The sequence below is a fragment of the Papaver somniferum genome, chromosome 9 (assembly GCF_003573695.1).
Source record: "Papaver somniferum cultivar HN1 chromosome 9, ASM357369v1, whole genome shotgun sequence".
Taxonomy (NCBI): domain Eukaryota; kingdom Viridiplantae; phylum Streptophyta; class Magnoliopsida; order Ranunculales; family Papaveraceae; genus Papaver; species Papaver somniferum.
Genome location: NC_039366.1, coordinates 4682459 through 4700369, shown reverse-complemented (window position 1 = coordinate 4700369; position 17911 = coordinate 4682459).

The window sequence follows — 17911 nt, the reverse complement described above, 5'->3', positions numbered from 1 at the left end:
GAAGTGAGGCGCAAAATCTTGCACACCGACCTGCAGATGTTGTGGAAAGTCAGTGGGCGCCGTTAGTTAAAATGTGGAATACCCAGAAAAATAAAGTACGTATTTGTTGTTATCCATGCTCTTATTAGCCCTTCTATCATTTTCCCACTAGCGCAAGGCTCACAGCAAGCGTCGTTTGTTATTATGATTTTGTTTTGAAACATGAGTTGGCGGCTAAGAATAAACAAAATAGGTCCAAACAAACAATTCAACACACTGGTGGCTCCAAGCCACATATGGAATATGCAAAAGAGGTAAAGCTTCTATTCAGTTTGATATTGGTGAGGATGTTTCGTATGTTATATGCAACCAACAACACAAAATTTCATTTTACAGATGCTAGCCAAAACAGGAAGGTTCCCTGAACGACACGAGATATTTCGTAGGACCAGGACAAAGAAAAGGAAAACATCAGATCCAAATGAAGAAGTGATGGATCATGTTGCTGCTGAACAATACGTATACCTTTATACTTTTAAGTTTTCTTTCGGGTCATCTGTTTTTTGCATTTGTAATTCGAATTGGCCTAACTTTCGAGATTGATTTACTTGTAGGATCGAATGGTGGAAATACACAACCAGGCTAACCAACCTGGATCTGGAGTCGTTTTAGGTGGACGAAATGATGCATTTGCGGCTGTAATGGGACCAGATAGGCGTGGTCGGGTCCGTTGCTTTGGCAGCACTGTGAAGCCGAAACAGTTTTGGGGCGAGTCATCATCATCATCAAGTAAAGTCGTTCAATTGACAGAGGAAAATGCAATGCTCAAACGAAGGGTTGCAGAATTGGAGGCTCAAGTTGCAGTATCACCACCAAATCAGAACAACGAAGGACTCGAGGTATCGTACATCATTCACTTTTTTTTTTCTTGTACATGCAATTTCAGTCAATAGTGGAAATATTTTGGCAGAATGCAACTATTGATTGTTGCCATTTTGAATTGATATGATTAACCTTAGACTCAATGGTTATTTAGGTATGTATGAGCTTCCGTGTTATCTAAGTCACTATCTCTTAGGCCACATGACACAAAATTAGGTTCTCAACTATGCCTTAAGCGTCATTGTTTAGGCTTCATGATGGTCTCTAAGAACTGGGGAGTAAGTATTGAATATCTGGAGTGGCTTAGCAACATGTGCACTGTGACTTAAAGTCATCCTATGACCCTATGTCTTAAATTTACCTTAATGCTCTATGTTGTGTTAATTGACGAAAAGAACAGTCTCCATTAGAATCTCAGAACTGATTGTTGCCATTATGAATTTGTTGTAGGAAATGTGACATGGAAAGGTGCAGGAAAGGTTAGTTGCCAGATTTTGACAGATGATAAAATAGCACTCAAACGCCGCAGGCCGCTAATTGTAGTTAACAAATGAGACACCATTTACTGTAGAGATTATATGAACATCTAAACTTTTGCTTGTTTTTTTAGAATGGTTGGGTCTCTTTTGTAAAAAAATAACTTGGTTTTTGACTATCCATACAAAAAAAGTCTTCTATGAGTTTGTCTCTGTTCTGTGGATGTATGGCATTCTAGTTGTCTCTAGTTTTATGATGTATGGCATCCAATCCTATGAGGGGATGGCATTCTTCCAATTAAAGCAGGGGAACAGAGCTTCAATATTCAGATAGTAGGGACGGTTTTTAAACCGTCCCCATTTTTCCAGTTTAATCTTGTTTTTCTGGCGGTTTTAAAACTGTCCCTAAAAGATGGAGCCGTCCCTAGAAGAATTAGTGGCGGCCAAAAAGAAACGTCCCTAGAAGATGGAGCCGTCCCTAGAAGTATTAGTGGCGGCCCAAAAGAAACGTCCCTAGAAGATGAAGCCGTCCCTAATAGTACTACTGACGGCCACTCAGAACCGTCCCTAGAAGGAAAATCCGTCCTTAGTAGTATTAGTGACGGTGGATCTGGGGACGCAGCAACAAACGCCCCTAATAGCTTTTTGGGACGTCTTTCAAGTTCTTGGGATGTTTTTATGACCGTCCCTAGAGGCCTTCCGTTTTGTAGTGTTTGATAGACTTTTCTGTGTGAGACAGATTTGTCTATTATCAAGTCTACGATTTTGGGTTGCAACAACTCTTGGTTGTGGGTGAGATCACCTAAGGGAATCAAGCGCGCAATATCCTGCTAGGATCAGAGGCATAGGAGTACAACTGTACCTTGGTTCGGTGGGAGACTGATTGGGGTTCAACTATAGTCCAAGAGTTGCTACAACCCAAAATCGCACACTTGATAATAAACAAATCTGTCTCACAAGAAAAGTCTATCAAAGGATAAATCTGTCTCCCACAGATAAACCTTAGGTTTTGTTCCGTCTTAAGATATGAAATCAATGTGAACAAGAACCAATTGATAATCCGGTCTTATATTCCCGAAGAACATCCTAGATTAATCAATCACCTCTCTACAATCCTTCTTGACTACACAGGCGGTTTATCGAGGAAGCACAAAAAGTGAGACGAAGATGTTTGTGACTTCTTTATCTTGCCTATCAGAGAACTCTCACGATCTCAAGACAATCAAAGACTGTACTCATACGATAGAAGATGCAAGATCATATCACACAACTACGATAAAAGTAGTATCGGTCTGGCTTCACAATCCCAATAAATTCTTTAAGTCGTTAACCTAGTTTTAGAGAAGAAAACCAAAGGTTAAAGGAGAATCGACTCTAGCGAGCGCACTAGTATCACACAGACGTGTGGGGATTAGTTTTGCACAATGCTAGATGTCTCCTTTATATAGCCTTCAAAACAGGGTTTTGCCTTAGTTACAAAGCAATCCATATTCACCGTTAGATGAAAAACTGATTTAGATTCAAGCTAATATTTCTCAACCGTTAGATCAAAAACTTAGCTTGTCACACACACTTGGGTAGACGTTTACTGGGTTTGTGAAAACCATGCCCAAACATGTACGTGTATGTTGGTTCAACATAGTAACCCAAAAGGTTAACCATATGAGCATTTCATATTAACCTTGTTCTTCTTCACCATAACTAGGTCAATTGACTCAAAAGAACTAGTTAGAGAGTTGTTCAATTGCTATGAGATCTTATGTAACTACACAAGACACAACTGAAACAAAGATGATTCGATTCGATTGAATCGGCTCATGAACTTTATAGACACGGTTTGCATAAAACTTTCCTTAGTAATTTAAGTTTCATGTTCAGAGCACATCTTTAGATCATAACCACTTAAGCTCACAAACAAGTTCGCGGACTTAAGACAACCGGTGGAGTTTTCCAAACTCAACATAAAATCTCGTCAATGAGACTTTCGCCAGTTCGCGGACTAGGTTCGCAGATTGAGTTCGCGGACTTACACGCAAATGAGTTGTTGGAAAATCCCAGCAGAAATTCTCGGTCGAGAACTTCCGTCAGTTCGCAGACTGAGTTCGCGGACTTGGCAAAGCCAATTCCTCCGGTTTCTCTCAATCAAAAAGTTCGAAAACTTCGGATTAAGGAACACATGGTTATGTAATCTAAACTCTCATTCCAATCATTGATACATTCTCAGAGGACGTGATATAGCCGTTATTCACATATCGTTTCACGTCAGAGCAATTCTCAAAGTAATTGAAACTTTTCATGACTTTCGTCACTAGGTGAAGTTAAACTTGATCAAAACGAAACGCTTTACCAACACACGATTTCGAGAAAAATATAATTAGTGAATACTCAGCTCGAAATGTCAAATGTGTATGATCCAGTCTATATAGCATACGACTTTTTATCTCATAAGAAGTAGGAGATAGAATAGATAGACTTTTGAGTGATAGAAAAGTTCAAGTATCCACATAACTTTTTGTTGATGAAGTTCCACGGTTCCTAGAGTAGATCTTCGTCGTTGTATGATGAATCGCCATGAAGTCCTTGAGCTCAACTAAACTTTTCTATCCTAGTCCGAGACTTAGCTATGTAGGCTAGAAATCAAGACTCATAGTTTTGATCACTAACATTGACAAACATGCTTGGGATAGCAACGCATGCGAGGTCGACCGAGCTATGCTCTAACATTTCTAAAGAAGAAAAACAAACTAAATTGTTGGAATTTAATTCCGATAAAAATCATCCTTCTTCTGATTTAATCGAATCTTATTCATACTTGTATTTGTCTTACTCCAGTAATCCTTCTCTTTCTCTTGTCGGATTTCTTGGTATTGTACTCTTACAGTATGTTCTTGTCACTTTGTATTCTCTTATTTTCGATCTTAAACTCATTGTAACCTTGAAATCCCATTAATGAAGAGGTTCCTTGTTTATCAAAAAAAAAAAAAAAAGTTGTGCACGGCCTTTGAATCCAAATAGTACTATTTGTTCTGGAAATGCATCCAAATGGTACTATCAGTGGTACTGTGCAAACCATCTCATCATCAGAATAATGTTAAAATTTCACATACAATCGATTGAATATATACTAGGGTGTTTTGCAGGATAATACAGCTGCCACGGCCATTTTTGTGGTGAGTGGAAGAGATATTTATGTTGTTGTCACATTCTATGTTTAGAAGAGTTGGTATATACTTCAATATTCTTTTCCTACTATGATTTGTACGCTTCGTGTTTGTAAGACATATAACGTTGTCTTGTACTCGGATCTATATATAGTAGTTATATATTTCTCTCTAAATCGATTCGAAACATTCACGAATAACACCAATGATACATATCATTGTTCCAGAGTATTTTCGAATGATAAAACTTGAATAATGATTTTGATTCCGAACAATAAATTGTCCTTAACCGAAATTTATCAAGTATGAACAAATATTCATTAAGCTTAGTCATTATATTTCGAGAACTAATTACCAAGATAAACTTGACTCGAAATTCTTGTATATGCATAATAATCTAATTAGTTATGCGACAGCGTCTCAATGATAGAAAAGTATGAGAAATAGGTGGTTCAGTCTTCACTTAACTTTTGTTCATGAAGCTCCCCAAAAGCTTCGGTTTATCTTTTCCTTCAAACGGTAGAATTCGATGATGACTGTCGTGATCCACTGTTTCTCAACTACATTTTTATCCTAGTCCGAGACTTAACTAATTGTAGACTAGAAATCAAGATATAGTTTTGACAACTAAATTTGATAATAAGCTTGATATAGAAACACTTGTGAGTTTGACCGAGCAATGCTCTAACGGAAAGCAACCTGAAATCAGTGCTCATCCATATCTTGCTGATATTGCATGATGTAGCATTTTCCTCAATGACCTGGAAGGTAGATTACATGCAGTAAAACGATAACAGACGCATAAAATCAACCAACATTGATAGAGTTCACCTAATGGTTGTAAGGAGCATGCTTATGGAAAAATCTAGAGTTCTTTTCTCTATGTTATAACCACTTCCCTTTAGATCCAGCAAACCACTTTCTGGCTAAGTTCAAAGATGCCTTTTTATGCTTTAGTTTAGTAGTTTCTCTATCAGCAAAATCCTGAGCATTAAGAAACTCTATATCCTCTAAAGTATCATAGACATCAATAAGTTTCACTAGTTTCTCTACCTGAGCTTGTAAAGATCCAAAAGTCTATCTTCCCCACTTCATAATAAGTAATTTAAGTGCATGAAGTTTCTTCGCCATAACGTAGCTTGGACTGCTAGAAAAAGTAATTCGCAAAACTGGATAGTAATTCTAAATAGTAATTCTCAAAACTGAGATTTGGTTTGGAACTGTTACCTGGCGTATGGTTGGAGATGAGTATTTTCAATCTATGTTGTACAGTAGAGATGCAATTTTCCTCTCATTCAGCTTCAAATAGGAACCTTTCCAATCTCACAAGAATAGTCACAATCCCATTATTTTCGGTTGCACTTTTATCCCAACTAAGAGTCCATTAGTGACTTTGTGAAATCTGATTACCATTGGCCGGACAGGTAACCATTTCCGAAGACTGGGTCTTATGGTGGTTCTCAACCTCCTCACAGCTAAAAAACCCATGTCATATACCCCTTCTTCCCGCTCACGTTCGCTATTCTTTGGGTATCCCAACGAGAAGAGCTTGCCAACAGATAATAGTTGTCCGTTTTGAACATGTGAAAAGAGCGCGGAAAATCATTATCCATTTTACTCAACCAAAACAGCTAATGATTAACCCTTTTTTGAGCTCTTATCAATTACAGTCAGCTTACACTATGGTTGCAAGCACAACAACCTATTTCTATCAATTAGATATGCCAAAAGTTATCACCAATTATAATTTCGATCATAGATATTCAACAGTTGAATTTCAAAATGGTGGATTGTGATGTTATATTTCTCAGATTATGCTCATTTTTTTATAGATGTCTAGAATTTAATAAGAGAAACATATCATCAAGATATTGAATTTTAATTCATTGTCATTTAGACTTTAAAAAAAATTGGTTTAATCTTGTTTAGATAGTACACATATAAGATTGTCCATAAATCCTCCCTTAAATGTAATTATTAATATAAATAACAAAAAAACATTCTTGGGAGACTGTCATGATTATGTAACACCCTTTATATTGTGTAAGGTTTTTTTCTTCATTAATATAAACATTTCTTTGAAAAAAAAATAAAAAACAGAAGAACATTCTTTAAGGAATTTTAGTACGGTACGAATCTCTCATTTTTATTGGGCCCTTGATGATCCATAGGTTTAGGCCCCATGATTGCAGTAGGGGGTCACCAAAACCGTGCCTCCTCCTAATCCTGGTGCCCGCTTTTAACAATCAGAGTTTAAGCATCAAAATATACAGGTGCTAATATATCCTACGTGCATCATGACAACCTGTTTTTTGTTTATCAAAAGTTTTTAGTTATCAACTATACGAGAATCATGGATTTACCGAGATATCTGCACCGATATATCACCGAGTGAAACAAACCCAAACCCCACCCCCTGTTTTCCTCCGGTGGGTCCCAAAGGCTGTGAGCGGTCGGTGCGTTCTCGGGACATAATGCACGGTGTGTGTATTATCGCTCTTAATTATAACCTACAAGAAAAAGAATGGAGCTTTTTGGATTTTTCGGAGTTTTAGTTCAATAGTTCAGCTCTCAAAGCAACACAAACAGAAAGCAATATAGTGCTCTCATCCATCTGTTTGTTGGTAATTTTGTATTGCATGATGGTCCAAGGTAAGGGTGTGCAACGGACGGATGTGGATTAGGGATCATCCGTGTCCAATCCGTCAAAATTGCGGATTTAGAAAATTCAACCGTGTCCGGTCCAATTATCCGCGGATTTTAACCGTAGGTTTAGTTTCTAAAAAAATAAAAATGTCTTCGCCTATGAAAGACAAAATAAAAATAGGCCGTTTAGTCATGATCATTTGCAATAACTTGGATATCGTTTGTAGCCCAATTTTAACATTGGTAGCTCGGCATCCATGCCATTTATATTTTTGTCTTCCTTCGACATTATACGTTATTAAGTGCAACTTGAAATCTAAACCAATTTCTGTAATCATCCTTGAATCAGGCGGTTTTAAAAATCTTAAACTCAATTTTTGCGGATGCGGGTGAATCCGCGGATTTCAAAGTCCAGCCGCACCCAAACCACTAAAAGTACGAATTTGAGAATCCCATCCATGTCCGGACCATAGATCTTGCAGATTGGATTTTACCCATAATTTTGCAGACGGATACGGATGAAATCCGCGGTTCCGAACTTTTTGCTTACCCATAGTCCAAGCCAGGCCCATTAAGTGTTCATTTTTTTTTCACCGTCTCCAGTTGCACTACAAGCCCAAGTAAGAGTCCATTTTGGACCACCGTTTTCCAACGGTTTCTCTTTTCTCAGACTTTTATAATAGAGAGATTTCAATGTCATCATATTTCTTCTTCTTATTCGTTACAGAATTTTTTCACTACCTTTAGGATTTCCCATCATCTGGCTTTGAAAAGCCAATGGACATGCCAACAAATATGTATCATCTTTAACTTCCATTTTTTTAACCAAAAAAAGCAAAAGAAATAAATAAAAAAAACGTGATCACCAGCGTATGGGCTTCCTATCACAATCAAAATTTCAATGAAATCTTTATGATCACACCTTTCACATGCCTGCGACTGTCGGCTCAGCTGGTTCAACTTCAACCTAATATAAAAATAAACACGGTGAGAATCATGCATCACATAACTACATGTCTTCAAAGTCCATACCCACCGCGTTTGGTAGTTGCCAAGAGCCATATGTGTATAAAATAACTCATCGGAAATATTATATACTGCTCAGGAGTCACGACCAAAGTGAAAGACGCGTTCTGTTGCATTATTAATCGAAATGCGACTCGGTTTGCATTTTTTGTATATATGTTGATAACATTTTATTTATGTAAGTGTTTGTACCCAAAATTACTTTTAGACACTAAACGCGATGATTTGATGATGATTATTGTGAATTAGGGCTAGAAAAAGATAAATAAAGGAGACAAAGAATTAACGTGGTTCGACAAGTGTTGCCTACATCCACGGAGGAATCCCATAGGGAGTGATTTTATTGATGATCATGATACAATTGGGAATGGTTAGCTAACCTAGGATTCCATATATTCTTAGGATTAAGGATACATGTATTTATATTGTATATGTAACCCTAATTTTAATATATACTTGATATGCAAGCAACTTGGGCAACATGTCTTCTGGAAACTTCTGGAATCTTCTTTACGGGCTTGATTAGCGGGCTTGATTAATGGGACTTCCGTGTATTTTATACACGGTACAAACATCGCCCCCTCTTAACCTCCAAATTGTTGGTGGTTAAGAAATTTGTTTTTCCTTCAGCGTCGATCATTGATGATGAAACTCGCCCCTAAGCGTGAGTAGATATATTACGAATACGCCCCCAACTGTAATTGCCTGCAAAAAATTTGCTCACGTGCTAGCGAGACTTTTGCCACGTAGTGGACTTGTGATGCTCGAGATCTAGTCGAGTCTTGAGTAGAATGTAGTGTGCTTGCGGCTGGGGCAAGGATTTTTTTTCTCGCAACGTAAAAGGTTGTAGCGCTCGCTGCTCGGGCAGGCTGGTTGTTGCTTGTATTGAGTATGAGTCTTTGAACCAATATCGGGCAATGGGCTCATTGTCGAGACTTTGTGTGGACCAACATCGGGTGTTGGGCTCGTGGTCGAGACGAGACTTTGTGCTTGCCAAGATGCAAGTCTTTATACTCGCGGGCAAGGTGAGGTTTTATGCTTGCGATAAGAGGAAGACTTATGTGCTCACGTGCAAGGTGAGGCTTTAGGTGCTTGCAATGTGATGCAACGCTGAATATTGAAGGGTCTAAGCAATCTTCATCTCGAACTCTCGATCATGTCACTATCCACGAAACTCGAACTCGATCATGCCGCTATCTACGAACCTCAAACTCGATCATGTTGCTGCTCCAAGTGCACATCAAAGTTTCTCGAACACTGTATTTATTGCTTCCATGTTGTAGGAAATTGAAAGACGATTCTAACGAGCCAAAAATCACTTAATTCAGACTTAAAACGAAGAAGTTATTGACGAAACAAGGTCTGAACGAAGCGCGCATGTTGTTGCATACGTGGTAATGCTGACTGGATCAACAGGCGGACGTGGCATGGATGACCGGCGATGTTGCTGACGTGGCACCAGAACGATGCTGATGTGGCAACACCGGGAAAATCGATTGGGAGTGCGCCGCTGACGTGGCAGCTGACTAGATGTTGACGTGGCTGAAGAGTCACCAAAGTTACTGACGTGGCAGTGCATGCTGACTGGAGCTGATGGCTAACATGGAATGATGATTGGACTACCGTTGCTGACGTGTCAACCGACCACACTGATATGCCTGCTGACATGGCAAATTTCGGTGACGTGGTGCTGCTGACATGTTATCATTCACCACTGACATGTCAACTGTTGGTTGGGTTGGTGAAGCTGACGTGGCAACTGGATGGACCAGCTGCTGAAGTGGTTGGACCGAGGCCGAAGCAGGCCAAATTGTTATTGATCAACATTTGATACGTGTCCTCTCTGTATTGGTGATCTGTGTTGAACCGGTTCTTTGAACCTGAAGCCGGATCTGTGGCTGGACAGATCCTATGGACGAGATTCAATAGATTTGACGGATCTGGAGCATTGAAGATGGAGACACTTTGGAGACGCTTCCTGCAACAGCTGTTGCTTTCTGGTTCTGTTTTAGCCACGGTTTCTGCTTCTGTTTCGCAACAGTTTCATCAACCTTCGTAATGGTTTTTCTGAAACCCTAACTTTTTTTTCTCCTTTTCTTCGCTGATTTTTCAATGGAATTTTGGGATGATTTCTTCCACACTTTTCTAGTGAAAAACACGATCGTTTTACACGAATCCCCTTAGTCGGCGCCAATGTTTGTACCCAAAATTACTTTTAGGCACTAAACGCGATGATTTGATGATGATTATTGTGAATTGGGGCTAGAAAACGATAAATAAATGAGACAAAGAATTAACGTGATTCAAGAAGTGTTGATCCACATAGGAATCCCATAGGGAGAGATTTTCTTAATGATCATGATACAATTGGAAATGATTAGTTAACCTAGGATTCTATATCTTCTTAGGATTTAGGATACATGTATTTATATTATTTATATGTAACCCTAATTCTAACATAAACTTGATATGTAAGAAACTTGGGTAATAAATCTTCTGGAAAGTTCTGGAATCTTTTTTACGGGCTTGATTAATGGGCCTTCCGTGTATTTTATACACGATACAAACAGTAAGGACTTATTATTAGTTGCACGTCTGTATGTTAATGCGTTGTGCTCTGTTCCTCCCTGGAAGAAGAAAAACATGTCATCAGATATAATGGCAAAGTCATCTGATGAAGTTACTGAGATCAGAACTCGTCAACACCAAAGTCTTATCGATTATTAGAGAAACGTTTTAAGGAAAACACTCCATTGACATCTTTACATCGACATTGTGTCCACTCCTTTAAAGTTCCTGTCTCTAAATATATTGCTTATTGCTTTGCGTTTCTCAAAAAATAAAAGAGAACTAAACTTATAAAGATATATAACATAGTTGACATCCCGGTGTGTACTCGTTTCCCTCGACTTCTTCGATAGAAATATAAAATAGGGAAAGTAAAACTAAAGAGGACTTGGTTGACATCCTCATATTTAACCCGATCACACATGGGAGTGGATCATACTCATTTTACCATTGCATCTATAATGAGCTCTTGATTTAACAAGATTGACAATTTCCAACCGTGGTAGGCTGCTTTCAGTTCTAGGTGAACGTCTTTCCGTGGACACCCTTATAAACTTTGAGAGGAAAATACTTATGAGATGCAACAATGAAGCGTCAAAAACGCACCAAGTTGCGACCAGAGGTGAACCACACTTTTTTCTTCCACTTTTATTGTTGGTTGCTCACTTGTGGAGGAAAACAACTCTGACCCGTAAAACATGAGAATTCACTGTTTGATTTGATAAGGCTGCTTCAAGGCCTATAAAAGTGACCAAAGAATGTGCATGTAGTCATTCATAAACTTGTTGTTTTATTGAATTTCGATTCATTTGTGCATTATTGGTGTGCACGGCCTTTGCGTCCAAATAGTACTATTTGTTCTGGAAATGCATCCAAATGGTACTATTAGTAGTACTGTGCAGGTCATTTCATCATCAACATAACGTTAAAGTTCACATACAATCGATTGAATATGTGCTTGGGTGCTTTGCAGGCTAATACAGGCTGCCATAGCCATTTTTGTGGTGAGTGGAAGAGATATTTATGTTGTTGTCACATTCTATGTTTAGGACAATAGGTCGTAGCGTTGGTATATGCTTCAATATTCTTTTCCTACTATAATAAGATTTGTAACTATCTATTAATAAAGAAAATCAGAAATCAATTTTGAAAAAACAAATAAAGTATTTTTGTTTATAATCTAAATTTGTATGGAGTAGCCGAGTAGGTGCGAATGATGAACTACTGATGATATTGATAGCTGAATAATTTGTATTCACACCAACATGCTATGAATTTAGTATATGTATTGCGTAATCAGAATGTGAATCCTAATAGCAATCACAGTCACGACCAAATTTGGTGACTATACCCAAATTTAATCTGAAAGTGAAGCGTAGTGGAGAGGACCATAGTTATATTTGGTCTTGAAAACTAGAATTTTTGATCAAATGTAGTCGTCAACTCAGACCAAATCAAAATATAGTGAGGCGTAAGTATAATGAGCGTAAGAAGTTAGGCGTGAGTATAGTCAGCGTATGGGTTTAGGCGTTAGTATAATGAGCGTCTGAGGTTGGAACGTTAATAGAATTAGCATCTGAGTGGGGCGCCGTTATAAACACCATCGGGGAGAATGGTTGTTATACCCACGCCTCATGCCAAACGTTGATATAATCTTCGCCCCAATTATGTAATACTTTATCAAATTAGAAAAAGTCATAGTTCACGTAACTAACCCCACAAAACGCTTTTTATACTTCCGCCTGTTGGTTGGGCTCTTATTTCATCTTCGTCCCATGCCAGGCGTGAGTAATAATTGTGCCTCATGTGTACGTCCACAATACCCATGCCTAACTAGCATACGCTCGTTATACCCCGCTTAACACCATGCGCTGGTATATCCTCCGCCAGATTAAAATTTAGTTTTTCACCATTGCATTTCACCTCCACTGAAACCAATTTTTTTTTAGCTTTTAGTTTGGCTTATGGTATGTAGTCTCTTCCATGACTGTGGTTGCTCTAAATGACCCTAAATATTAGTCTCCGTAAATTTGATATTTTAAAAACTCCGGTTCATGTAATTTACACGTCTTGAATAACAATGGGTTGGATTTGACCTAGTCTTTTCCTTATACATCGATACATGCTAGATTTATTTTCAAAACTAGTTTGGCCCTAGCTGTTAGTTCCTCTCCATTGCAAAAGAAAAGAAAGTCTTCTAAATTTGTTCATAGTCTTGGAGGAATAGAATTGCCAAGCAAGAATTTGTGGAGATACCAATCTTAAGAAAATGTTGTAAGATTTCCGATCTCCTAAATAGGCCTTATCAATCTGTCTATTGAGATGTAACCTTTTTTCCGAAAAAAAAAATGTAAATTTGCTATTACAACATATATTTACGGATTTTAAACGTACAATTTGTTTAGGAGAAAAGGTATAGTATTACCAAGTAAGCAGTTGAATATACATTATGATTTGGGATACTTGGTCAATCAAATAAGCCTATTTTCCATGAATCCATCAAAAATGGCAATGCTTCTATAAGATTAATTATTGCCTTAATCATGACAACTCTAATATCACTATCATTTAATTTTAAAATTTGAGAAGGAAAGAAAATAAGATGTTAAAAGTAAAAACTAAGTAGTCCCTTTCTTAGCTAGATGCAGAGGTGCACGAGCACAACCCAGCACAATACGTTGAAATTCGAGCACAACCTAGCCCAGCACGTGATTAATTGGCACAGTAGCACAGCACAACACGCGGCACGGATAAGCACGTGGACCAGTCCAGCACAACACGTTAAGAAAGCACGTCATAACATGTACAAATACACCATATAACAAGGCACAATACATCACATTTTTTGTACATTTCACAAAAGAGTCACTATTGTAGCTGGTTTTTAATATTTTATGCTGCCTTATTTATAACAACACGTATAATACCTTAATATTTGGAAAATATATTTCAATATCGTTGTTATAATATCGTCACCTATATTTAACTACAACATTAATTTATATGACAATTTAATATTTAATGTGCTATTTCTTTTTTACTGAATAAACTTGTTAATTTTACTTGAAATAATTTCAAATGATATGTTCTCTAATTAAATTTTTGTGATAATTTCCGACTTAATGTATACATTAAGTGATTTCAAATTGTTTATAGCACATGTGCCAGCACGGCACAGCACGACACGTTTATCCGTGTACTGTGCCCGTGGGCTGTGTTATGCCTAGCTTTTGACTAGTAAAGCACAGCACCGCACAACACGTTTAAATCGTTGGCATAGCACAGCACGGCACATGACACGTGAAGCATGCGATTTCATATACCGGGCAGTGCCGGGCCGGCACGTTTTACACCTCTAGCTAGATGCACCAAACCTCTTGTTCATCCTCTCACGTACCTTTCAATCTCAATCCATGACAAAATTTACAATCTTAAAATATAGAATCATGTGAATGAGAAATGATGAGGACATCTTTTTTTATATATGGCATAGCTAGGCCTAATTCTTCCGAGCAGATCCAATCAACTAGACCGATCCCGTTGCTGGTTCAACAAATCCCAATATTGTTGTCATTAGCAGAGGAAATCAAGAAAATTAAGGGTTCAATCTTTTTTCAAGATGATGGATCTCTCTACTTCTAACCCGCACTATGGACGATCGGGGATGGACTTTTGACCACTGTACTGGACAATAGAACACCATTATGATGACTTAGAACTTGTTTGTTTGCTCTGACTCGGTGTCTGAATATGAGTCAATCTCTGACTCGGACCGAGTCAGCAGTCAGACAGTTTGTTTTCATTTTGAGTCAGAGCTGACTCGACCTCTGATTCAGACATAACCCCTAACTCGGACTCATTTGAGTCAGGTAACAAAATATCCCTGACTCATGGGACCAAACCACTGACTCACTTATTTCCGAGTCAAATGAGTCAGATCTGACTCAAAACAAACATATCGACTCAGATCCAGATGAGTCAGGTGATTTCACTCAGATCCAGATGATTCAGATCCAGACGACTCATATGAGTCAGGAGTAAACAAACATGGTGTTAGCAGGGAGTTTTCCAGATTTCTATATTTATCATACTTTTTTTTTTCTTTTTTTTTTTTGATTCAACTCTCTCTAATTGTTTTATATTTTTGTTGGTTTCACATCTAGTTTCCTTAGAATGCAACAATATTGGATTACAACTATTAACCACTTGGTTTATTGCTAATTAAACTAATCGAGTCGCGATAAATACAAAGTCGTTTTCGCTGATAATTTAGCGGACGAGAGTAGAAGTTGCTCCAATTATACCTTGCATTGTTTCTTGCCTATACTTTGGAGAGTCATTGATTCATTGTGATGTCAACTTCCTTGTTAATAAGTTAATTGAATATCGTCACAAAGGGAATCACTTGGACTAAATAATCGAATGTTGCGTAATTTGAAATGGTTGCTATCATCGCTTGTTTTAATATATATTATGGAAATTTTTGGTGCATTATTTGTTTTTACACTACTATTGGAGGTGATGTGCATATGTAAGCATACATTTCATTTATTCCCATATTTTAGAAACAAATAAAAACACCCAACCAATCATTTTTGTCTTTCAGAAAGAAATAATCATTATACGCACATCATTTGGTTTACAAAGTGTATGTTAAACAAACCTAGGTTCCAGGAAATCGAATCAATTAAGTCGGACCTAGATGAATCAGGCGGGTAAAAGAGAAAAAAAAAGGAATAGCGATCAAAACTTCAGTTTAACAATGTCAATGAATCCTCCTCGATTATAAATTATGTAGATGATCTTATTTCCCTGCAATAATGGAGAATTTTATAAAGATGGAGAGTTTTATAAAGAAAATCATTATTAGCTGTTGATTGCTTACCTTTAAATACGTATGATATTGTTTTAGGGCAGATATTTGTACTTGTTTTTGGTTTTATATAATTAGACTTGGTGCAAATTATATGAGATTATGTCCCACCAAGGACAGGTTCAAGATTACATCGAACAGCCTAACACCACCACACACCATATAGCTAGAAGAGAAGAAGATAAGGATGATCACTAACTAGCTAGCATGCAATTTAATCATTTTATCATCTTTCTCTTAATTATTGATGATTTCAGCTTATAATACATAATCTCTGTTCATGCATGATTAGAAGGAAGCGTGTCATTGTGTTTCTTGCAAGTTATTCCATTTCCTCAATTACCTATTTTCCATTTCGCATGGACAAGGAGCAAGTAAAGTCTTATTATCTAGTATTGAATATGCCAATATGTGTGAGTAGTATGACGGCCCTGGTAATAATCAAAATGCGTCATATTGAATGAAGAAGACATAACTAACAAGTTGCAAAAAGAAATCATATACTAGGGATGAAAGGAAATCAGGTAGTAATTCTCTTGCGATGTTACACACTATCTAAGAGTCCACTTGGTGTTAGATAACAATTATCCTGCAGAATTTTTGGAGGACTAGATAAGAGCATGTTTAGCGATCGATGTAGAATTAGTTTTCAGAAGTTGGAAGAAAATTTATACGGAATTATTTTCTTTTTGCTTTTAAAATTCATTCTAACTTTTAAAAATTTCAACTCAATTAAGTTGAAACGTATTCGGATATGATATCTAAACACCCTCTACTCTATTAACGATAATCCTAACAAAGCCAATAGATACATACAAGGATTGAAAGGAAATGGTAGAATGAAACTTCCCAAGGCACACGTTAAACACCATGAGAAAATTCCCAAACTTTTTATTTTTATAAACGCTTTTTAAAAAGTGATACTTTTACCCGATTTGATAACGAAAGAATAAAAATGTCTTTTTTTTTAAAATTTTTTTTTTTTTTTTTTGAGATGATAGTTCTTTCAGAACCAGTTGTGTAGTGACATGGTTATATCTGTTGGCTCGTACATGCCTCCGTAGTCCGTCCCTTGCAAAACCCGTAAAAAAAAAGCTACCGATGTTATAAACATGCTTAGGGGGGTGTGGGCCTCACCCCAACCGTGTATGTACAAGTGTATTGTCTTGAATAAGTCACGTATACCCTTGAGGGAGGCTTCAATAATTGCTGGAAGTAGGAACACAGAAGCTAGCCCTTAAAGTCTAGTCAGACATGCCAGCAAATTACAACACGACATCTGTGCGCAAATTTCATTAGAATGACGAAAATACCCGTATTGTATTATAACAACCATAGAGCTTCAAATGAATATCTCAGGGTGTTAAGGTAATTTAGAGGAAGTCAAATAAACATGGCTAACAGCAAATTAGAAAGGTCTAGAAAGACAGCTAGGTGCATAAAGTGGTCTTCAATTTTACTAAAACTCTTTTCAAAAGGGGTGATTAGTTTAACTACCTAAATCTTCTTCATTTAATTTAATTAAGAAGGTTTCAGTTCTCGTGCATTATTTTTTATTGACAGAACCATATTTTCTATGTTGCATCCTTTCACACCTGATAATAATTTTCAGAGAATGCTTTTGCCACATTTTCAGGTTTCAGATGACGGTTGGCCGGTGGTGAAATAAACGTTTTTCGCCTAAAAGAATTTGAATTAGTGTGACATAAAAATGGCTTGAATAACCTAAATTGAATTACAAAAATTCGCCAGCTGAAAAACAATTTAGATATTTACAAAAAATCCTAAGCAGCTCGAATTTCTTTTAAAAGTGTGTTAGTACGTTATTTTACCGATATCACCGTAGTAAAGTTATTGGGTAATGATTTTAGTGATCTGCGTACGAAACCCGCCAACACCAAATTCTCTGCCGCTCAAAAAATATTAACATGACATTTTCATTTTTTGATTAATTAAGATTAACTGGTTACGAATTAAACTACTTAGCGTGCTACATGGTTACCAAGATTATATCAAAGTGGTGGTGGTGGTGGACATTTGAGCTATCCAGATACCTGGTGGCCTGTGTGGTGGTTGTGCCAAGAGGCACCTGGTGGTGGTGGTTCTGCCAAAAGGTCCAACGTGGCAGCCATCTTCCGTAGAAGAGGGATTAGAATTTGTCTTTATCTTATCTGAGAATATTCGGTTATTTCCTGGCGTTATCATCATTAACTTAAATAATTATCTTTCACTAATCCACGTTTAATTAAAGTAGTACATTTCTCCATCTATTTAAACCCCATCCTCTGCTCTTCTTCTTC